General features: G+C 34.5%; 1 long non-coding RNA gene across 1 annotated transcript in view; it reads left to right on the top strand.

The window, feature by feature from the left end:
* LOC121069523 overlaps window positions 1-22,093 on the top strand; it is a 41,555-nt gene extending 19,462 nt beyond the window's left edge. The window contains exons 3-7 of the long non-coding RNA XR_005819476.1: window positions 7,109-7,193; window positions 9,396-9,843; window positions 13,146-13,296; window positions 15,801-15,937; window positions 21,998-22,093. This is a non-coding gene — a long non-coding RNA (uncharacterized LOC121069523). The remainder of the gene's footprint in view (window positions 1-7,108; window positions 7,194-9,395; window positions 9,844-13,145; window positions 13,297-15,800; window positions 15,938-21,997) is intronic.
* Window positions 22,094-25,067: the final 2,974 nt, after the last annotated feature.

Raw genomic sequence — 25,067 nt, 5'->3', positions numbered from 1 at the left:
CCTGTATGAAATTCACGACGTCCAAACTCAGCTATGTAAGAACTAGACATCTACTCTTGATGGGTCTCCTAGGCCCTCTAATGCATATAGAGTAATAAAAAGTAATAAATTTATCCTGGAAGCCTCTGTAAAATAATGGCGAGAATCAGCCTTTGCAAAAATCTGTCTACCTTAAATAATGCTAAATATTCAAAGTATTTTCCAGAATGATAAAAATCTATACATTTCTGAAGAATGGATTGATAACTAAAATAAGATCATTCCTTTCTATCATAAAACAAAACAAAAACAAAAAAAAAAAAAAACAAAACAAAACAAACAAACAAACAAAAAAAACACAGTAAAATCAAGTAATAGAACATGTTTAAAAAAAAAAAAGCTTCCAGGTGAGGAGGAAGAGCTTTGTCTAAGACACTAACACCAGTAAATTTACCTTTCTATCCATACTGTGGAATGATTTCAGTTAGTTTTGAGGTATTTTAACAATCTGGATCTTAACTGTCCTGGATTTAAAATGTCCTGATACCTATAGCAACATAGGATGGACCATAGGTATCTCATTTATTTTCTTATGACATTCTAAACTTGTTAAACCTTCCTTTCTTTCCCTTCACCCTTTGTTCTGACTAGGAACATGACGATAATGAAATACTCATAACAGAAGAGTGATGTTAATCTTCTATTTGTTGCTGTTGATTCTGGACTTTATTATTTTTTAGTTCTTTTTAGTTTAAATCTCACAACAACTTTTTTCATTGTTTTATGTTTGGCAATGCTTGTCCAGAGATGAAAAATGCTTGAAGCATAAGAAACATCACAGAGACTGTCAATTAATATCTCATTAATAAGGAAAACAACAGCAAAATGAACAAATAAACAAGGAAAATAGGAAATTGGAAAGGTGTTAATTGAGGAAGATCTGAAAGACCTGGAAGATCCAAACATAAGGAATTAACAAAGCAGTTAGTTTTTCATGTGAATTCATCTGCTTATAGGTTTGAGGAATTGGTCCTTCACAGTTGTGATGTTGTGAAACAACATGAAATATGCAGGTATAAGTGAAATCAGCAGAACGGGGAAAGAGAAAAGATGGACAGTCAGGATTCTGAATTAGTATAGATGGAAGACACTTGGCTGAAAAAAATCATTTTCACATATAATTGAAAAAAATATTCCAGTTATTTCTACTAGCTGAACACCAAACCAGTGACGTGAAGCAAAGAAAAAAGATAAACAACATTTAAGACCCCTGCTTTCCTTCAAGGGCTTGGTGTGAGGGATGTGAAACATGTCCTAGGTGCTTGGAACCCACTCAAAACATTTTACATTGTTCTCTTGACCTAGCTATGTTAAATGCCAAAAATGGATGAACAAAATTAAAGATTTGAAAACATTTTTGGAAAATGAGTAGGTGAGTTGGGAAGAAAGGAAAAGGAAAAAAGAGAGAAAGAGAATCCTTCATGTATAAATCACACATCTCTTTTAAATCTAGTTAGGGCAATCATAAAAATAAATCCTGTGAGAAAACTTTCAAGAAACAAGTTAGTATGTCCAATGGAGGTTACAGACAAAAAGTTAGACTGGACCTCCAGCTACTGCATTATAAGCCCTTGTTGAATATTCCAATTAATTTAAATCATTCATTTTGTTAAGGAATTTATTTTACACTGCTGTATAGGTCTAGCTATGATGAAACAATAGAAACACATAAAATATAAAGGTAATTTTGATGCATTATGTTTAAGAGAAATTTTGTCTTCTGTATGATTCCTATTATTAACATAACCATTCATTATTGCATGCAGTTTTTCTTCTTATTTTCACTGAAACAAACAGAATAGTTTAAAGATCTTGTGATGCTAGTATTCCATTTTATTTTTTTAAAATTATAATCTTGAAGGTTTTTGTAAGACAGAAAAAACTATCTAGTTAAGACCAGCACAGAAAGAATAAATGAACATGATTATTTTTAGAGTTCATCCCTTGGGTTGGGTATGGGCATTTCAGCTCAATGGAGAAAAATCTTGCAGTTCCAGAGTCATACTTTCTTTCATTTCATATTTTAATTTCTAATGCTGTCAAGTTAAACCGTTTTATTCAAACTAAACAGACTGACCTAAAAAAAAAAAAAAAGGCAAAACAAAAGCAAAACCTAGACCTTCTTCATTAACCACAGTGAATAAGGTGTACAGTATTTTTTCCCCAAGACCAATTTATTCTGTGAACCATGCATGCAAGCTATCAAAAGCTGTAAATTAGTGGTCACCTCAGGCATTAGAAATAAGAGCTTCTTTACAGGAGCTCCCATGGAGTCAGTCTTTTTCATCTTTCCTAATTAACACCTTTTTATCATTGCCTTATAATAAATAATTGAAACTATCATGTAGGACATGATTCAGAAAAGAGATAGCAAAAACTTTAAACTAGATCATTTTTCAAAGAAATCTTTCTGATTGGCTTCTTCCGTAAAGCCTTGAATAATTAGAAAATAAACAGTTTTCTGGCTTTCAAAAGTGTTTGAAACTCTGTATTACCTGAAAAACTTTAATTCATGTGCTTATAGAAACATGTCTTACTGGTACTGAGAACCAAACCAACCAAAAATTTCAGTCCCTGAAAAATCCAGGTAAGTTATAAAATACTTATCAGTAGTACAGTAATTGCAGAATTGTACTTTGTAAGAATGTAAGAATGCTGCAATTATTATAAGATCTTCTAAAATGAGGAAGCAACTTTTAGTATGAAAAGAGTTAATTTTAAATCTAGTGGATTGTGTGCCCGCAAGATTTCTAACTAGAACTTCAAAGTATGTGAATATATTCTCTCAGAAACCTCTTGCACTCCTGTCAGCTCCTGTCCTGCGTTCTGGAGCAACATAACATTACTGCTATTAGATTTTACATTGAATATGAAGTTCGCTTATGATCACAGAAGGATGATGTAAGAAATAAACAGAACACACAGCTAACCAACCAACCATCCAAGCAACCAACCAACCAAGGCTTCACTGTTTTGCTATTTCTCAGTAGCTTTTAAAGCATCCCACTTTGTACTAATTATGTGCTAGTATTAGTTTTCAAATACTACAAAAGACAGCAATTTGCGTATTTTGAGCTACCTAAGGTAACACGATCACAAAAGAACATTTTTACAGTCCCAGCTCTCACCTGCACTTTTGTATACTCCAAGCAATTCTATAATAATTAAACACACCTGTGTAGCCCTCATTTGTGCCCTTGAAGAAGAAATTTGTGCCATACAGTGACTGCCAATATGAAGACTAGTTTGATTAAGCTGTGTTAAGCAAACGTTGAGTGTGCTTTTTTCAGGATTGGTCCACAGAGCTTCACTGCAAGGAAATGCTGTAAGAATAAATATAATTAAGGAAAAGAAAAACCTAACAGTAATTTGATAACCCTCTGCAGAATTTAGCAAGGTGTCTAAGAATGAAATGTTGACATTTCTACAGTTACTTTACATATAAAAGAGGTACCTTTCATAAAAAACAAAGCACGCACTTAACATTCCTTAAAGGTGGATCTAGTATTCTTCATTAGTGAAGTTTCAATTGCCTTTGTCAAACTCATCTTCCCTGCAAAGAAGGTCTCTGTCAACTGTGAAATCCACTTAACATAATTAGTATTCTGTTAGATTTAGCAGAGTCTGTGAATTAGAACTTTAACAAAAGAGAATGTCTACTTGGTTCTTCATCATCAAACAAGTGGAACTTCCAGCTCCTGTGGTACCTAGATCCAAATCCTTTTCATGTCATGTAAGCCACACTTAGAGTAAGGATTAATAGCCCTGCTAAAAAAAAATATTTTCTATCTTACAAGAAAAAAAGATGACATTTCAATATGTTTGTATTCTGATTCATAGCAGATGTAAATCTTATATTCTTCACAATCAGGAAACAGTTTCATCTAAATTTACATTTAAATTTTCTGAAGATGTTGAATTTTTTGTTTAAGAAAAATGGTTATTTTTTTATTGTTATTTGTATATTTGAATGTGTCACAGAAGCGGCAGCCTACTGCAACAGTAGGCTGTTTACAACCTAAAACTGACATGCAGTAATGTTTGAAGTATCCTAACGCATACTTTATTTTTAACATCTGTCACTGAATGTTTGCCACTTGTTGATTGAAATATTTTCTCTTGTCTGAATCAAACAGATTTTTATTTTTTTTTATGGTATAAAACGAAATAACTTTGCTAGAATCAGGCCTGCATAGACTTAGAAACAAAATGTCCTAAGTAATTATAAGCAGATAAAAAATTTGGAAGAGGATATAAAAACAGGGGAAAGACTGGGTTATTCATTGTAAGGTCAAAGAAGATACAAACAGGAAAATAGTGAATCAATTTGCTGCAAATCTTTGCTGCACACTAGTGCCAGAAGTATGGTGAATAAAAATGAGAAACGAGGAAATCTTAATATGCTATGAAAATGTATTTTTTTAGTCTGAATTTATGATTTAGCCAGCATAACAGAATTTTATAAGGCAAGTCTTCTGACTGGAACATATTAATATTAAAAACCAATATCTTATTGATAAAGGTTTGCATAAAATGAAATGAAAATGTGTTGCCCTGTGCTAACATTACACATGGACCCTTTGAATTGCAGACTATAAAATGAGTTAATTTTGTTAGTAATCCCTTGACAAAGACTGGCTCCTTTTATCATTTAGCTCTCCAAGGAAGGGTCCCTATCAGGAATATACTAGTTTATACTGAGATACGCAGGCTCTTAACACTACCCATGCTAGTTAAATTCAAACTCAAATGGCTGCCTGTACTATAATCATACTTTCAGTACACTGTGTAGGCATACTTTGACATCAAAGTGTTTTCTCTTTGTCTTGTAGTGACACAGTTTGACACTTTGAAGTATGAAACTGTTTCATTACAACATATAAGAGACATTTTTGACTTAGAATTTCTGTTTCAGTCACTAGGAAGGATTTATCTACTTGAGCATGCTACTGGGAAATTAGGAAGTGTGTGAGTCAAGAATTAGGAGCTGTTGCATACTGACTTAGTTTCGGCATTCTTAGTCTGTGCTGAAAGCCTTTCTGCAATTTAGCTAAAATGTGCTTCTCAAGTGGTATAAAAGTAAAATGTTTTTATTAAGAAGCAGTAAGAGCCAGACTAGAGACTACTATATTAATGACCTTGGTTTCAGAAAACAGATTCAAGTAAAAAATTTCCTCTTGACGTGAGTTAAGCTGACAAAAATATGAAAATATGAGAGTCCTATACTACTTAGTGTGAGTTTGGAATTCTGAATTTCAGCTTTTCTTAAAGTCTGATAAACATAGTAGCCAGTCCTCTAGTCAAAGCTTTCACATTCCCAGTTGTCCAGTGTATGTACTCTATATTGCCAAGCCACAGTCTCACAGAGTATTGTTCAGGGAAGGAATTATTTTGTACATTCACACAGTTGCCCTGTGGTGCACTTACTTCTGACAGATTTCTTCAAGCAGCTTTCATATCTCTGCTGACATACACATATAGCTTGCCTTACTATCTTATTTATGTATATATTTTAGTTTTAAATATACCAATACTTTTTCCTAAGTGCCTGCTATTGTTATGAATTGTTCAAGTGGCTTTTCATAGCTATGTTAATGCATACACAAATGGTGGGAGAGAAAGAGGGAGAAAGAAAGAGGAAGTCCAGCTTGTCATCTTATTTATGTATTTATTTCCTTCTAAACATACCTATATTTTTCCCTAAGTGCCTGGGACTATATATGCAATAAACACTATTAATCAATAACCATGCTCAAATCATTCAGTTCCTTCAGCACAGTGCTGTGAAACAAATGTGAGAAACTAAACAGACCTTGTAGAGTGCCCTGTAGTTCAATAAATCCAAGGCCTGTCTGATCGCGGAGACAAGGTAATTTTAGCAATTGACGTCTCATCCGCAGTGCTCTCCCTCTGTTTCCCTTCATCTTCAACTGGAGAATTATGAACTTTTTTTTTTTTTTTTTCCACTGCTTTCAATTTATTGTAATCATTATGACAAGAAACAGGAGGAGAGATAGTTAAAACAAAATAAAATAAAAAAAAGTAAATGAGAGAAACTCAAACTAGTGCAAGAATGATAAAGTACCACAGATAGTGTAATTTTGACTCAGGAAAAGATCTCAGACAAAGACGAAAAGAATGAAGAAACTCAGTGGTAATCTCAAGAAAATACTGAAATCCAGAAGAAAACTAAGAAAGAAAATCTTTGTAAGAGGGAAGAAAGAAGAAACTGTCAGGCAAAAGTACAGCTGCATGTCTGAAGTGTCAGTGGTATTTCTGGTCATGTTTTAATTCTTGTACAGACTTTGTGCACTTCATATTGTATTCAGTAATACTCCATAGTAATCCATAAGTCCCATAAATCTGGGAAACAATATTAAAAACAGTTTCTTCTAATCAAAAGCTGAGAAGAAATAAATAACTCTGTTTTTCAAAATCATGAACCTAGCAAGCACTAGATATTATAAAAATACATTTTGCTGAGTTTCACTTTTACATAGTATAAACATCGCAGGTCAAGATTCAGACTATGAAACTGAATAACTCATGCACAGAGATTCTTGTCATATGAGAATTAAGAAATTTGTGTATCTGTAGTATATTTAACAAGTACACTTGTAGAATAGGCCTGATAAAATGGAGGCAATTTATCTGTAAGAATCAAATTTATTTATAAAAGCTGTAAAAAGTGACAGTTAACAAATGTTTATCAGATGTATTATTACTTTTTTTTTTTTTTTTTGGATAGCCAACTTACGCAACCTACGTTATCGTTAAGGAGTTAGTGGGCTTTCACAGCCTTTGAAATGTAGTCCCTTTGCCAGTGGTCTTTAATTGAGAAATGGAAAGTGAAGGCAATGACTTCCCCTCCCTCAAGACATATATCTATGCTAATAGTATATCTGTGAATTTGTGGGAGAAAGAGAACAGATATATGCATCCCTCATGTTTACAAATTTATTTTTACTTTAAACATACCGTTATTTTTCCCTCTGTGCCAACTATGGGTGTGAATTGTTCAGGTTGGTTTTAATATGCTAATAACTTTCTTCATATGCTTGTATTGCAGTATTGCTCAGGAGACCCAGTCATGGACCAGGCCTCTTCGGGCTGTGAAGGGTGTATAAACTCAGAAGAAATTACTGGTGATCCAAGTAATCTGATTTTTGTCTATGTTTTGTTATGTTCTAATAAGCACATCCTTAAAATCTGCTCTTCATGACTAGGTTTAGAATTTGAATAATTCTTTTGTTGCGGCCTGATGATTTGTTTAGCTCTACAGTTTCAAAGAATATATATTATTATTATTATTTTATATATATATATATATATATATATATATATATATATATATTTAACAGCAAGATATACTTGTTTGTGAAGGTTTTATTGGTAACTGAATAATTATACCAGAGACAATATATTGCATTGGCAAATCCATCTCTTATTTGTATGCATGCAGCTTGATGTTCTTCTATGAGGTTTGTGTTTTGAGCACTGCAGTCTAGATGTTCAGGTTGATATCATTCAAACAAAATGGAAAGCCGAGAACTAAAATGCCTGCTTATCCTCAGGGATGCCACAACAAATTAGTAAGATGATCTGGTATTATAACAATGCTTTCTGTTGTTATGGCAGTTGTCATAATTAAATTCTTTATGAGCTTTCATTTGGGCACTATCATCAAAATTCTTTGTACTAGCTAATTTGCTTTTGAGGTAAACCTCCCTTATTTCCCAGTTCTTTCTAGTATGTGCCAGCCTGGTCCCCTGTGAATCAGAGCATCCTGAGAACAACTCCATTTTCTAAGAGACTGCCTGTGTTCACAAGGCATCCTTTTGGCAGCAGCTGATGATAGAGGCACTGCAGCCATCTCCACTTGTCCAGGGCTGTGGTGGTGGTGTTACTGCAGAGAATAAAGCAACTCTATACCACTTACGGATTAGGCAGGAAAATCATCTGAGAGCTATTTTATCTGGTTTGCAGCTGCTGTATGCTTCCAACAGGGCACAAAGTGTCTATAAAACAACATGTGGGGCATTTGGGGGGGGTTGCGGTTGGACGTTGTGACTGTCTTTTTGTATCTTATTCTAAGCTGTTAAGCAATGTGTCTGTAAATATTGATCTCCAGCCTCACTAACTTCAGACTGAAAATCAGGAGATAAAATGATGCAACTGTCATTCCTAGTCTCTGAGTCACTTCTGTTCTCAACTCTTGAAAAGATGAGTGGGTTTGTTGGCCCTTGGGCACAAGATTCTTCAAATTTACATTGTATTTTTTCACTTAATTTAGAAAAAAAGTGTACCACTCAGTGAAGAGTTCATTCTTAAGTTATGAAGTGACCGTTCATTAGTAGTTGCCTTCAGACAGGGTATATGACACTGTCCTATACAGCTGCATTGTGTAGCTCCCTCCCTCAAAATAACTCAAAATAAAGCAGCAAACCCCGATCTCAATCTGAGATCATGCACTGACTAAGCCAGTCTTGCTAGACAGCAGAAGCCTATGTAGACTAACAAAAGGTGCCATTAGCTGATTCTCATTCCAGAACCAAAACAAATAAAGCAAGAGCTGAAAACAAACAAAAATATATTAAGCTGACAAAAAGTCTCCAGTGGGAAATGGAAGACAACTAGAAACAATGATAATAACATTTTCATGTGCTTTCATTACATGAGCAGTTTGGAGATGTGCTGTACAATTCAGAAATATTTCATATTGCTGTGTATATGCCATAATTGCTGGTTTACAAATATGTCAGATCCTTTACCATGGAGACTTTTTTTTTTTCATTGCAAACAATTCTAGATCAGATGTTTTCCATTTGAACTGTTAGAAGAAAATAGTGCAATCCAGAAATAGTATTAATTTTCATGGCTGCACTGATGAGGATTACTGAAGCATGGTATTGTTCTGGCATTTATCAATATGTAATCTTAATTTCCATAGTGATAGGAATTAGTCTCACTCTACATTAACTCAGTACAACATAGACTATATATACTTACAAAACTATGTATAAACCTGGGACAGTGGGTGGTTAAAATGGACACTTGCAAAGATGCTAGAGTTAAATAGTAATTACCTTTCTTAAAAGTTTATCTGGTTTACAATCAGTGTAAACAACTGATATTTTATTTCTCAGTGTTTGCATGCATTGTGTCAGTAGTCTGCAAATCTGGGGATTTATTATAACAATAAATCTCTTTGATTATTAAAATTAGAATAATTTTGATATTGTGTTTTTCTAAGTTTGGGATGGTAGATTTTATATTAAAAAACTCAGAATTGGCACCCTGGAACAGTGGTTACATAAAGATTATAATATGTCTTCTTTATCTGATTTTATCTCTAGAAAGAGAGAGGCAAAGGAAGGCTTTTGCAATTAACTGCCACTGCAGAGCTGGAGGAAATGCATCAGAGGATGTTGGACAACCAATGCTTATTGAGCAGTTCTCCTCTAATGTTCAATGAGGATTAGGACCAACAATGTGTTGTTTAGGAGGTAGCCCACCTGGAACAATTTATTCTTGTATATTCCCTCATGCATTTTTCCAGACTTTCCACATCCTCATCTCCATCAAAAATTAATGCTATCCCACCATGGTGAAAACTTCAGTGGACGATCTCTGAACAGCAATAGTTCCCCTGTCCCATCTCCACTTACAGAAGTTCAGTTTGCTTTGTGAAACAGACTCAGACCTTAAGAAGTGAAATGTTCTGGGTGAAACAAAACTAGAAGATGCACATTCCAAGAAGCTGCCTACTGCACTTCAGCCATCCACAAATGCTCGGTCCACAGGGTGAGTATGAAGTAGCCCTCACAATGCACATATAGTGTGAATATTGAACTCTCAACATGAACTGTTTTGCTTTACTTGTGTGCTTCCATTGTACTGTAGTATTTGCCCTGTTAGATATTTCTTTTGGCTGGTGAAATAGTACCAGCACCAAGACTAGGTGAAGAGGTGAACTTAGAACTTCGGGTATTATTGTGATAAAATCAGGGAATTTTTTTTACATTGTCACAATACGAAAAAAAAAAAAAAAGGAATCTTGGAAAATCTTAAGAAATTTTAGTCTAATTACATCACCAAACAGAGTCACAAAATATGTTGGCCCCTCTATCTTCATATGATAAATTAACAGACATTTGTCTATGAATCCTTCTAGCATTAATAGAATTGATCTTTAAACAAGATTCTGAAAATAGTCATTTTCATTTTCTTGCAATGCCAAAGCCATACACTGCAGAAAACACTGCACAGTGTCTGAGTAAACATTTTCTATAAAACATGCATAAAGAATCATATTTTAATTGGAAACTCTAACCCAGTAGGGGTTTTAGAAATGGAGTAGATTATTAAAACAAAGATTTGTTTGGGCTGGATTGTTTGCAGGAGATTTAAAAAATAAAGAGGTTGTGAAAAATATGAATGCATTTATATTATTTTAGTTTTCTCTTGCATTCTCTGTAAATAGTCTGGAAGCAGTATCCTGTTAACACATCCATTTGGTGTAATACAATTACTATATTAAAATTTATGTTGTTGATTTAGGGATGTCTGCTAAAACTGCCAAAGCCTCCCACTTGAACCTTCTGTCACCTTATGCTATTTAATGTGACATGATTATCTTAACTGATTTTGAAATTCATATACAGATACACAACACATTTGAATGGCTTCTTTTTTATATAGACAATTTGCATGAGATGGCATTGATATAACATAATTATGAGAAGACTGTAAGCAAAATACTAAACATGGACATAACTGTTCGGTACTGGAGAACTGCCAACCAGCAACCCCATACTTCAAAGAAGCTTAGGTCTCCAATTTGTAGCTTAGGCTTGGCTATTGCCATAATGACATATTTGTGTTTATCCTATCATATTGCTTTAGGGTCTTCCCGTATGGACCTGAGGACCCCTCCATACTGAGCTGAGAACAAATTCAGAAGAGATTATTTAGGCCCATGTCCAGAAGTAATGTAAAGGACCATGACAAAACAGTGAAACTAAGTCGATTATCATGATAAATACTGTCGGCCTAAATAATGACAGTCTCAGAGGCCCAAAATATTTTAATGCTTATCAGTTAATAATATGAATGCAAAAATAGATAACTAAACATATAGGCCTGACTATCAGTAATTGTCTTACAGTATTCTCCTTCATGGCAAATAAGCAGTTGCCTTATGTTCAGGGAGTGAGACTAGCACAAAGATTGATGAAAATAAGCAAGCAAATGTTTTTGTGAAGATGCAAACTGCAAACAAAGATTCGTTATCACAGTAACAGTCACAACCAAGATCAAAGTGTGAGGTTTGTTCAAACTTTGAAGCATTTCAGACTTAGATCCTTGTATTTCACTCACTGCTAGGCCTAGTTATGAGGGAGAAACAGTGGAATATATATATGTTTGCATGCATGAGCGCGCGCACATGTGAATATCCACTGACAAACAAATCTAATTAGAAAAGGGTAAATCCAAAATGTCTGTCTAAAGGAAGCATTTGATTTTGTGCACCGTAACATTACTTTGTATGTGTTTCCTTATTGCATGTCATACACTGAAATGAGTTCACATATGACGAGGAAAATGAGAATCAATCCTATTCCTATATCAGTCCTATAAATCCAGTGCATAATAGTCTGAGTTTAAAATCCAATTATTTTGAATGTAAGAAATGCACTTACCAGCACCGAGTCAGTGTAACCTTTGATACCATAACCCAAACTGAGAATATTAAGCATTGTAGTTTTATTTATTTTTAATGTTCAACATTGTGCTTGTGTGCGCTACTGTACTTTTCTAATATATAAAATATATTTAAGGATATATGGTGGAAATATATTAATAATAATAAAACACATATTTTTTTTTATAACCCTGACATTTAGAGAATCATATCATTAAAATATATCAGATTTTGAAGCAATTCCCTTAAAAATTAAAAATTTCTTTCTCCTTCTTGCAGTCAGAAGGACAATACTATTATTCCTTTCGTCACTAAACGGTAAGGATTTCATTTGTAGGCTTTTAGAAAAATGCAGAATACATTCGAAAATTATACATAGAGACCTGGAATCTTCGCTATTATTTCCAAGAGTGGATAATGGCTTCTTAAATAACATATGGTAAATGTGCTGAAATATTATCATTTTAAAAAAATCAAATTCAATATAAAAGGCAAATATAATTATTCAGTGTTCAATAATAACTAATAAGAGTCTCTGTCTTCATACATGAAAAAGTACAAGTTTTTCAGTTTGAATCTTCTGTAACATTAAAGGTGTTTTCTATGGAATCTTGGCGTTATAATTATTGCAGTTATTATACTAATTAAAAAGTATAGTGAAAGTAACTGTTTATAGTTATATAAAACTAACTAAACTCAAATAGAGCAAAGATTTAGGGGAGAAGTAAGATGTCTAAATAGCTTCAATACCTTATTTTTGTGAAGATTTTAATTTTAGATTCATCTTGAACAGATACTGTGTATAAGGAAGTCTGTCTGAAAAAAACAGATCTGTCTATGAGAGCACTATTTTTTTATCAACTGACTAACCTACACAGATTTTTTTATTTTTTTTTAGCAAGAACAAAAGCATGTGGAAATGAGCTTTTGTTTGTTAGGGAAATGTGTAAAATTTAAGCATGATTTGAGCATGAAATTAAAAAATATATATATTAGTATATAAATGTTGGAATGAACTCCTTTAAATAAAGCCCACATCCATGGCAGAGCTTTTCTTGGAACATGAGGTGCACGGGACTGACACTGTCAAGTCTTCACAGCAGCAACAGCACCATGGGAACTTTAACACTGTATGTGCTCTTCCTCTAGTGAGTGCAAATGATAAGAAGCTAGGAGCGGTTTTTGTTTAGCAGAGAGAAATACTCTACATAAATATTCTGGCAACCTTGATTTTTAAGAGGAATCCCAGTATGTTTTGATTATAGTTTCATTTAAAATGTTGGTCTTTGAAAATTGGCATAGTCCTAATAAACTATCAGTGTCATTCTAGATTTACGCTACCAGATGAATATTGTGTTGATTCATAAACTGCTCTGTCCTTACCCGGTTTGATTTGCTCCAGGTACTTAAGTTGCACTAGGACTCTGCAGCCTGGACCATTCTGCAATACCAATCTCAACACCTATGTTTTAGACGGTGTTGTGAAGAACAGTTCAGCAGCTATCCAAGGTTGACAACTCTTCTCTCACTTTTCTCAGCAAAAGCAGAGGCAGGTGGGTAATGGTCAAGCTCAGGTCTGTGTCCTGAAGTACTGCTCAATATAATGAGATAGATTGGTAAGCAGCATTGTTCCCTTGATGCTGTGGTAAGGAAGAGCCTGGGGCTGAGACAGAACTGAAACGGACAGAATGGGGATGGATAAGCAAGAGAGGATATTCACTATATGAAATGGAATATATATATATATATATATATAAAGATTGGACTATACGGAGGAAGGATTCACAGATACAGAAAATATGTGGATGAAAATTATAGATTAGGGGAAAAACAAACAAAAACAGAAATCAGAAGAAATAGGCAAAGAAAAAAAAAAAAAAGAAGAGCAGAAAACTCAAAGTGCAGAATCTGTTTTAGGTGATGCCCTAAACCTCACCAGTTCATCAAGAAAAAAGAAAAACCTTATACCCCTTAAGAAAGAATATTGTGGACAGGAAAAGTATTTATCTTTCTCCTAAAGAGCTCTTTGTGTTATGCAAGACAGAATAGCCAAAAAAGAAACAGGGAAATGCCTGTTCTGAGGTACATATACCTCGCCAAGTATATGTCACCTACTCCAGGAAATGTGGAAGGAAAACAAAAAGGCCACAGTCAGCCACAGCAGCATTCAAATTTATAAATGTTTAATCCTTCAGCCTTCACAGGTTCTGTATTTAAACATGCATTTTTAATCGACCCCAGAAATCATTTCAGTTTATATAAGTTTTTTTCTAAACCTGGGGCCTACCTGTGATTTCCTGCACAACCTCCAGGAGCATCGGATTACCTTGAAGTTGCAATAACAACTAATCTGAACAGGTCCCTTGTAGGGAGCAGAAATACAGGTCTGCGGTGCATTAAAGCATCACGCACTGCCAGCCTAGGACGACACTAAAACTGTTCTTAATGATGCAGGTAGTGTCCTTTGCTACTTCAGATACTTTCTTACCTGTTTCTTCAAGGAAGAAAATCTCAACAGTTTAACAGCAGTAGAAAGAAAAGGATTTGCTTGGTAGAGTAAAATTATGTGCAACTGGATAGTTTGAGGCTGAGGTCATAGTATACGGTAAAAGTCTTTTAAAGGTAGTTAGATTTGTGCTTCCTTTTAAAGGCCCTGGCAGGATTTCCAAAAGCAGATGTGGAAGAGTCCTCCACAGTATGCCTGCCATAGTTATCAGCTTCTTTTCTGAAGCTTTAAGTACCTACAAAGCATTTTTAAAATCTCACCCACAGTTCCTTTATCTTTTTGGTGGGGTCATTCCTATAAGGCAATGTGCCTGCAATTTACAGGCAGTATCCTTGATGATAGTCTCTGGAAATGCTCTGAGCATTTATGGAAGATGAATCTTCCTATTCTCTCTAAAGCAGTTTTAATAGGATACCGTGGGAAGGGTTTCATTATTGCTGCCCTTAAAATGAGCATAAACATGGGTGCTCAAAAATAATTCTTAGCTACCTTAAAACTTATGTTTAACAATTTTCATCCAGAAGAAAATCAGTTTGTTTTATATATTCTGTATGGTATACAGGAATCAGTGGAGTCACCTCTGGGGCAAAATTCAGCAGCTGTTTAATAGTGGCAGCAATGCTGCAGAACAGTTTTAGGCCATGAAGAGTAGAAGAATAACTTATCTAATTGAAACTGTGTGGGGAATTTAAGTAGGCAGAATGTAATTACTCAAGCTGGAAGTTGGCCATTCAAATATTGAAGACTTTAAAGAGATGTTAATAACTATGCACAGCTTTAGGAATATATCTTCAAATCACAATTTTAATAAGAATAAAAAAAGGAGAAAATACATTTAGCAGCTTATGTTAGGGAAATATTGTATTAACTGTAGAGGACAAAAATGAAGGTAAATATTTAAACACATGTGTTATCAAGACTTTGATGTATCAATCCTATCTCCACTAAAGCCTCCTACTGTAAAAAATAAAACTCCCACATTGAAGTATGTTTCTGCTTTGCTTTTGCTATGATAAATAGCTATCACAAAAAAAACAACAACAACAAAAAAAAACATAAAACATGGATAATAAAGGATGTTATTTAAGAAAATAACTTAGGGCAGTGGTATTCATTTCAAAAATGTACAAAGGATGGAGCAGAGCACTGATCTGTTTTGCATGAACACTTTAAAAATTGTTGTCTTTGTGATAGATTGCTTGTATAGTAGATATTGTATTGTATTCGTGATTGCTAGCCAGTGTGGCTGTTCCTGAAGATCAAAAAAATTGGCAGAATTAAAAAGGTCCTATATAATTATATCAGAGGAGATATATATATATATATATATATATATATATATATGCAGTGTCTATTAGATAGAGCTAATTTACAATGATACTTTCTACCGAACGTAGCTCTCTTCAACGTTTCACTCTCAATGCTTGTATAACAAAATTTGTGTACCAGATTACTGACAGTGATTAGAATTTTAGCAAGCTTCTTCGTTAATTTTTTTCATTAAAATTGTTTCCAAATAATATTTAAAATGCCATTTGAAATCTGTTTCAGTTTGGATGCTTAGCTGATGTTTAGCTGGATTGCATATGAATCTGCAGGCTGACACGGAAGTCTCAACTGGCAATGGTACTTACATCTTCCTCTGCTAGCCCCACCAATAGTTATCAGTCATAACAGTGCCAAACAAGGTAAGTTTATGAACCCCTCCTAGAAATGCTAGCCTATGAATACTAGTATGAGTATCTTTCATGTGGTGCAGTGCAATGCATTCCTGTGCATAGCTACTGGTTTGTCCTGAAATTATCAGAGCTCTGTTAGAGCAGCACTTTGTCTCAGCTTATTATGGCTGAGCTGACAAGCTTTACTGCCATTGGTCTGGTTGTGATGGGTTTAGAGATTACTGGCCGGTGCCCCAAAATACACTGTAGACAGGCATCAAATTCATTTTAGGCTTAGATACAATTAAAAAACAGTAACAACAAAAAACACAAAAGGAAGCCTACAGTGCAAAGGGACAGTTAAGCATTTTTGTTGGAGATTCAAAACAGTCAGCATACTGAGTAAGGTTGCCTGCAGGATATAAAACTAGTGTGCTTTTTACATATTAGCTGAGCAGTTAAGGACCAGAGCGCTGTTCCTGCCTCATGATGAAAATTTTAAATCTCAGCTTTCCAAAGTATGCCCAAAACACTAGCCTGGAGGCTAGTCTACCTGTTTGAGTTCCCGATGAGGCTGAGACTACTTACTGTACTGCCAAGAGAGCAAGATTTTTGGAGACCAGAGAGGAGGGCATGCTTGTACTTGACATTACAGAAATTTGGTGCTTTTGGGTTTGCCCCGTGCACCAAACTGTCCTTCCCAGCCTTCTGCCAGATGAGAGCTGTATGAGTTCCTCTGTGTAATCATGCTCGCACTGGTTTCCAGCCTGAAAGGAAAACAAGTGAGAGAGAAAACATTCAGGACAAAAATCAAAATAAAGAAGGTTCAATGTCAGTACCTTATTCAGTCTCATTCCCCAGAGTTGTCATCAGTCTGCCATTAAGTAACTTTCCAAATGCACCTGTATGCCTCCCACATTCACCAGTAACTTCTGATAATTCCTGCATGGTTCATTGCAACCAGATTTGGTAGAAGGTATAGGTCTTGGAAATAATTACAGAGACTAGAGTTTTTTAGCTGTAGACAATCTACTGAGGGAAAATGCATACAGTTGTGAATAAACATAATACCGGACACAGAGATCCCAACCTCAGAGGCCTCCTATAAACACATGTACAGCAGGAAAATATTCAAGGAAGATTTCATTTTCTATCACACCAAACTAGATAAGAATGACAACAAAAACAAAACAAATATGGAAAACTTACTTTTGTTAGTGCTATTGGTCATGGAACTGCCTTTTTCCCCCTTTTTTAAATATAGCTTAATCATCCATAATTGTTGTAATAAGACTCCCAAAAGGTAATAATGATATACTATGGCAAATTTTATACATTATGATACATGTCCTTTAGGCTTTATAAAGGCTCCTTGTGATGGGTTTGACAAGCTTCCCTGAGGCGACTGAGACTCCTTTACATAGTTCATTAGCTGAAAAGAGCAATGGGCTTCAAGGTGCTTTAAAAAGATTAATGTTTTTTCAGTTCACTGTTCATGGGAGAAAGTGCAGGTAGAATAATTCAAGGCCAAATTTGGCTTTGATCAGTAAAATGTGTATTTTGTGGGAAAAATTGATATATAGATGGTTACATAAATAGATGACTGTTCATAAGAACAGAATGTCACTCAAACAAGACAATTGTTGTCCCTAATTTTAAAACAGAAGTAGTTTGTCCTCTTTGTGCTAGATGCTAACTTCACACTTTTCTCTCTGCAATCACTGTTTGCAACTGTTATATCAGAGAACATTTATAATAAGATAAGAACATTTATAATAGGATAACCTAGGACAGGATAATGAGTGTTTCTCAGTCACTCAGGGAGAAAGAAGTACAAAAACCTGATCCTCGTTTTGAGCTGTACTGTCTTGTCTGCAGCTCAGCCATTAGTAAAGGCCTGTGCCTTAACATATTAGCATAACCTTTTCTTGTATTATAGGTCAGAGAAATCTCCCATTTAAAATCTTCCTCATTTGTCAAGACAATTTCTCTTTTGACATCATCCAGAAGGTAGAAGCTCTTATTGCCATCTCTCTACTATTTTTGCTGGAAACAGATTATGGGAGCAGCATCCATAGTCTTCCACATAATTATTCCCCTTCTGCCTTGCTACCAATCTTGATTTCTTGAGTGTGTCATTTAAAATGAACCACCTGCTTTTCCCCCAGGTGTAAATCCTGCATAAGAGTCTCCTTGGTGGAAATCATTACAATATACCAGACAAGGCCAATAAAACAGAAAATTATTTATTTTTTTACACTCCTTTGTATCTGTCTTGTAAGTCTTATATTTATATATTTTTTCTTAATTATGGTTTTATAATAATACTGCAGGGCTTCAAGAGTGATGTGACTGCATTACTGACTAACATCAGTTGTCACTGCTAATACCAGTGTTCAGAAACTTGTGGAGATTTATTTTAAACAGAAGAGTATATACAGCGATACATACACGTGTATGTAACTCTGAGATGAGCTAATAGCAAGAATTGTGACAAAAGATATCCCAAGAAATTTATGTGTCGATATGATTTATGAAAATATTCTGTAGCTATTAAGAGACTATATGTTAATATTCCCCAACAGGAAAAAGTTATAAACTTATGTGCTAACAGGCAATTTTTTGACATTTGATTTTTTCTTATATTTATGTCATAATCAAAATGGCTTCAATAAATTCTGAGCTTTGGTTATCAGATAAACTGTGATCCTCTTCCTTTCCATCAGTCATTGTTTGATTATATTTTTAAATGGTTTTAATACTGAAAACAAAACAAAACAAAAAACTCTTAGAAAACTTGCAATACATTAAATTATTTTAAAAATATCTCCAACTTACATGGCTCATATTTCCCTAGTATATTTAGAACGTTAATGAACAGCATTTGTTATTATATGAATGTTCAGTTATTGCTGATTTTATCAGCATACACAAACATGACAGATCTGTGAGGGAAAAATCTGTAAAGCTGATTTTCTCTCTTTCTCTATTTTTATAGCTAAGTCAAGCCTGTTTAAAAAAAAATGAATACATGCAGCTTATAAAACAGTCTAAAACGGCCATAGGCTTTAGCATTCACTGGGAATATTATGCACCACCACTCAGATTTTATAACAGTAAATCATTATGAGTGTCAATGGCTTATAGAGATCCCCGCCTTTCGGTTATGAACATTTGCATTTCAACCAAGTTTTCTATCAAAACAAAAATTTTACTTTGCTAAAGATCAGTGGCTGGAATAAAAAGGTCTCAATATTCTTTTTTTTTTTTTTTTTCTTTTTTTCCCAATGGCAGTTCCACATGACTTAATTTTAAACTGATATGGCTAAAAATTCCTCTATATTCAGTACATGAAAATGTCTACACAGTGTTTGTTTCAGTCCCAAACAGAATATTCTTTTAAGCACATCTGTACTACCATCTACTGGAAAGGTGAGTAACTGTGTAACAGTAATCACTGTTTCCATCAGCTACAGAACCTAAATTAAAAAAAAAAAAAAAAAAAAAAAAAAAGAACCTTCCATTTCTCCCACAAAAATTATATCTTTACAGTGTGCACTTTAAGATGTACTGACACTAGAAATCTCTCATTGGTAATCTTTTGCAGAGATCAGGTTGAACTAAGGCTGGGTAGTTTTCATGAGGATATATTTCAGCCAAAAGTGAGATATTCTTTATCATTTTCTTATGATAAGATATTGCACATCAATAGTTCTCTTTCAGCTTTCGAGATAAGTAAAGGGAGGACAGCAAGTGCATGTGTGTACAATTATATTCCTCAGGCAAATGAGAGACTCAGAAAATTCACCAGAGCATGGCAGAGACAGGTACTGTATATACTATATTATGTGCTTCTGGACTCCAGAGCTCAGTTATGTTTTCTCACAATTCTGTTATGCCATTCTAGGATGTCTTGAGCCACCTCTGCCAAGACTGGTGAATTGTATTCTTGTTTAGCAAGAGGAAGAAACATCTTCTAAAGTGAGATTAGATTACTTCTTTTATATACTTAGTTCTGCATTCTTCACTAAGCAGCTGTGCATACACACATACACAAATGCAAACAGAATAGGAGTTTTGCAAATAGTGCAGCTGGATACCATCAAGGGAATATGAAAGCAATCTCTAGCTGCCTTGAATGTTATCAGCCTCCTAGACAATTACATCATTCCTGCAACTGGCCACACACAAACATTGTTACCGGCTTCTAGGCAATTAAATAATACTTGATACTGATTACAGACTTTCACAATTTTTATTCTTCAGAAACATGTACAGGCAGACACAGAGAAAGATGTGCAGGATTGTAAGATGAGTGTACATAAATGAAAAGCAGAGGATGGCAGCAGTGTTATTAGTTTCTGGATATGAGGACATGGCTGTTCTTTGTACATCTATTTAAAACTGTATTTAGAATACTGAATAGGAATTATTTTAAAGAAGGTCATTGTGTTGTTCACACATCAAGGACAGCTAAAATAATCATCATTTGTTAAAATAACTTTTAGATGAGAAGCTATTAACAATATACAGTGTTATTAACATAGATTATTTCAGCACATGGAAAGCAACAAAAAAGCGTTGCCAAGAAAACTTTAAAAATATGTATTTGACCAATCTTTAACTACCTGGGTAGAATTTACCTTTGTTCTTTTGCCATCTACCAGTGAGTGGAAGAAGAAATCCCATCTTTCATTGGGAAGCCATGTAAGACCCATTTTGCATCATCAAAAATCAGTCCAGCAGTTCCAGCAGCTGCATTTTGAGTCTCTAAAAGCAGTGATAATTATTTCCAGAAACAAAACATGCAGTGCTTATAGGATGATGTAGAGTGAATGCTTTCCACACATGTACTTACCTTGATGACTTCAGGACAGAGCCTGAATAATCTTCCTACTGTAAAACTGGGTCTCAAAAACAAACAAACAAACAAAAACTTTTAAAAAGCTAACAAACACTCCTATCCTCATACTAATCACAGACTTTGAATAATCCTTGCTGGACTCTCACCTATTCTGCAGTGTTTTACCGCACAAGGAAAGTACGGCACTTCATGGCGAATAACATACTTCACTTTTTCATAGCATTCCTTCAGCTTTAAACTTTGTGTTTGCATGTTTCTGTTCAGACTGCAGCAGTATCAGTTTTTTCTGTCCCTAACCTGAGGCATAAGAATGTTCTCTGATTTTAAAGAAAATGTAGATAGCTACTCAGGCCACCACTCAGTCTCTTTTCTATATTGTACTTTTTCAGCTCTGACATCTAATCAGCCTTGTCCTGAATTCATCATTTATGCTTTCCTTTCTCCAAACTGGATATTATCTCTCTCACTTCAGTGGCCACCTTATGACAAAGCTCTATGTTCTTTCTTCCATTAGTATATGTAAAATTAACTTCTCCCTCTTGCAAATTGTGTTTGTTTGTTTTAAACAAACAACAACAACAACAACAAAACAGCTTGCTTTGTTTCACTCTAGTGGTTCATCTTAGAAAATACTCTTTACTTCCACTTGCTAATATTCAGCTGTCTTTACCTTTCACCAGTTTTTATCATAAATCTCCTGTATTACCTAAGAATGCAAATACCAAATTTACTGTCAACAGTATTCACAGATGTAATACTGTTCTGACTAATAAATCTCTCTTATATTTTTTCCCTTTTTTTTTTTTTTTTTACTGTATTACCTGTGCGGAATATGATTTAAAAGATATTTTTTTTCCCTTATGTGATCTAAAAATGATAGCTCTTTCAAATATTTCCTCAAGATTCACCTTTGCCCTACAGCCCACAAAATTCTAGTTGTTAATCATGTTGAGGGAAGTGATAGGCTGTAACATTCTTTTCTTATTTCTTATTTCTTTTTCTTTTCCTTTTTTTTTTTTTTCTCTAGTTAAGCTCCCCACTACCTTCTCCCTGAACTTAAATGAAAAAAAAAAAATCGTAACAACATCTAATTGATAGTTAGATCAGTTCTTCCCTTATGTACTTCAACATTGTATCTGTATTTCTTGCCTATCCATCTTTTACACCTTTTAAATCTATAAACTTACTGGACCAAGCTTTGGTTTTTTCCCTACTTGTTTGCACAGCTAGCAAAACCATTCTCTAATCCTAGGGGAGGCTGTTGAATATTGCTATCAAATAAAGGCATCATTGTTTCACTAGTTCGCTGCTGTCAATAGAGGTAAAAACCACTCTACTTTTTCCTTGTATTATATTATTTTTTTTTTTCAAATGTTATCCTGGGAGGGAAGGAAAGGGAAGAGAAGGACCTAGCAGTTTTATTTCAGGCTAAAATCCATGTCTAGTCATACTTGGGTTGGGTGTATCTGTTCAATCTGAATCACTTGACAAATTGTTTGGCTGATCTGCACAAGGGTTTGTAGAGGAATGAACTGAACTGCTGTCTGAGAACAGGATTAATTTCTCTGAGAAATTCCAATATATATGTAAATTTCAACACAGTCGTTTCTAACATGTAAATGGGAACATGTACATAGAAACATGCAATTTCTAATCTTCTGATGGCAGTTTGGGGCTATCCTTCAAACTGTTTACAGGTTTTTGACAGTAACTTCCAGACCCGTATATATACAAAGTAGTTTTGACCTAATGTGAGGAGGTATTAATGTACCAGTGCAATTATCAATACAATCCTATCATGTTCAGAATTTTTTTTTTTTTTTCCTTCAGGCATAGGTATGAAGTACAAGAACACTGCCAGCATTGTTTGTTCCACCCACAAAAAACAGCAACAACAACAACAAAAACCACCAAAGAACCCCCACAACTCGAGCCCATTAATTTCTAAACTGTGATTATACTCTCTATTTGAGCAGGGGGCTCAGCAGGGGGAACAGTACCAAAACAACACCCTACACCCACTCCTGGGCTGCTGCTGAATTCATGAATGTTGCAGAAACATTTTAACTTGATGAAAAAGAGAGTGATAGGATCAAATAAAAGCACTGAGTAGGAAAAACAGTCCTCTAAGTCATTCACAGTGGGAGGAGAAAAATATAGAGAAAGAGAAGAGAAGGCCTTTTAGACTAGAGAACGTTTGAAATTGGAATGACATGATTTCCTTCTGTCATTATTAAAATTCATTGTTTTTAAAATAGCACGTTTATACAGCTGTTTGTTTTTTTTGTTTGTTTGTTTGTTTGTTTGTTTTTTAAGCCAGTCATGTAAAAAATGGGGGAAGGTAGTCTTTAAATTACCTATTCCTGAACATTAAATCAATCCTATCAATCCTATTTATTGTTCTTTCTGTGACAGGCGATAACTAGATCTAACAGTGAAGAGTGCCACCATCAGGACGACTGGCGAAATGGAAGCAATTTTTGTGCAGGTTGGTTATTGCCTCCTTTCCCAACTTCAAGGTTTACTTGCAAAAATACTCTCTAAAATTCTCCTGTCTAATCTTATCTGAGCAATTAACCAAGGAGGATTGATTGGGTTATTTACAGGAGGTGAAGATATCTTGGAAACTTTGTACTCTTTTTGTTATTTTCCCACAAATAACAAGAACATGAGTGTTTCACGTTTTTTTTCCATCTGTGGTCTGTGCTGTTTTTCGGCTGTTTCTTTCACAGAATGGTGAATAAACCGAGCCTTGTGGCCCCTCTTTCTACAACTCCCTCCCCCCACACACACACACACTTTTTTTTTTTTTTTTTGGTCATTTAGTTTAATTTTTGGATGGTAGTTTCTTTGGTTTCATTTATTCATAATCAAGAGAATACTGATTTTTATTTCATTAATCTTGATGGAGATCAGAGACAAACATGTTGAGAGCTACCTTAACCTCTAAATTAGAAATGTAGTGCAAGATCTCAACAAACATGGCAGTCTCATTCTTCATGTTTCACTCATGCTGGGACTTCTTGAAATCAGAGACATACAAACATGTTTTATTCTTTCACAGAATAATAAGAAAAAGTCAATCAAATAAGTGGATTTCATTAAAAAGTTCATTAAAAGTGAAGCATTCTGCAACAAGCTGAGTAACAAACTAAATCTTGCCTTGGGCAACAAGCAGAATTTATTTACTTTTTGTCCCCTTATCTTCCAACCCACTAATGTCAGACTGTGATGGATGAAAAGACTTTCTATACCAAAATCTGAATTCTCAGTAAATTACTGACAGCTGGTGTCATTCCAAATTAGAGATAGGCTGTTACTAGTGATCAGTTTATTCTATGACTTCAGTCGTTTTGACTGCCTGCAAATTATTTGCGAATTGGTTTTGATTCTTCATGTGCATTTGTTTGTAATTGATTTTTGTTAGAGATACTGTTTGTGTGGAGAAATGCTAATTGTATGGAACTTGTTTATCTTTGTATGTGCTTTGTAGTACTTTTACATAACTCATCTTACTATTTGCATTATAAACAAAAGAGGTTGTTTTCTACTTAGCATCTATTCTCCAGCATATTTTTGAGAATTTGTTTTATGAATAGTTAAGTTCAAATGATAACAGAGAGATTTGCAATATGAACCATTCAACAAGTCTTTTTGAGCAAGTATCCTCAGCTCTTTGCCTCTATGAGAACATTCTTGCAAATTAAACCTGTCTGTCAAATGCTTTAGGACTGGGCAATAGAGAAAGGCCATTTGTCACAGCTAGCACCACAGCCAAAGCAGATTTTCTTTGTAAGAACATGCAAAATAACATTATGCTTCGTTTGTGTAATTCTCATTCAGAGAACTCTTTTGCTTTATCAGCTTCGTTCAGATTTGTCAGCTTGCTAGGCACTACCTGACAACATCAACAAAAAGAAAAATTAAAGGATATGTAAAAACAAAATAGCATGCCCATTTCATCTTATATTATTCCTTCCTGATGTGAAGAGGATTGTCTTTCCAATTTTTTCTTCAACAGATAGAGATAATCTAAAAAAGCAAATAAGCAGTAAAAATCTTCATATCAATTTTCTGCTTATTGTTCACTCCCTGTCTCCTTTAGGCTATAATTCCCTTACATTTGATTTTGTCTTCCAAATCTCATAGTTTCGGCCAGAAATAAGAAGCATGTGAAGGAAAGAAAGACTGAACAAAATTATGTTGTTCTATGTTATTTAGATGATTACATACACGCAAGTAAGTTTTCTGTGGTCCCAGGAAAATGAATTTGATTATCTGGAAAAATTTGGCAGG

This window comes from Cygnus olor, chromosome 4, assembly GCF_009769625.2.
Source record: "Cygnus olor isolate bCygOlo1 chromosome 4, bCygOlo1.pri.v2, whole genome shotgun sequence".
Lineage (NCBI taxonomy): Eukaryota > Metazoa > Chordata > Aves > Anseriformes > Anatidae > Cygnus > Cygnus olor.
Note: the sequence above shows the minus strand (reverse complement) of the source record. Positions and strands in the feature narration are given on the sequence as shown.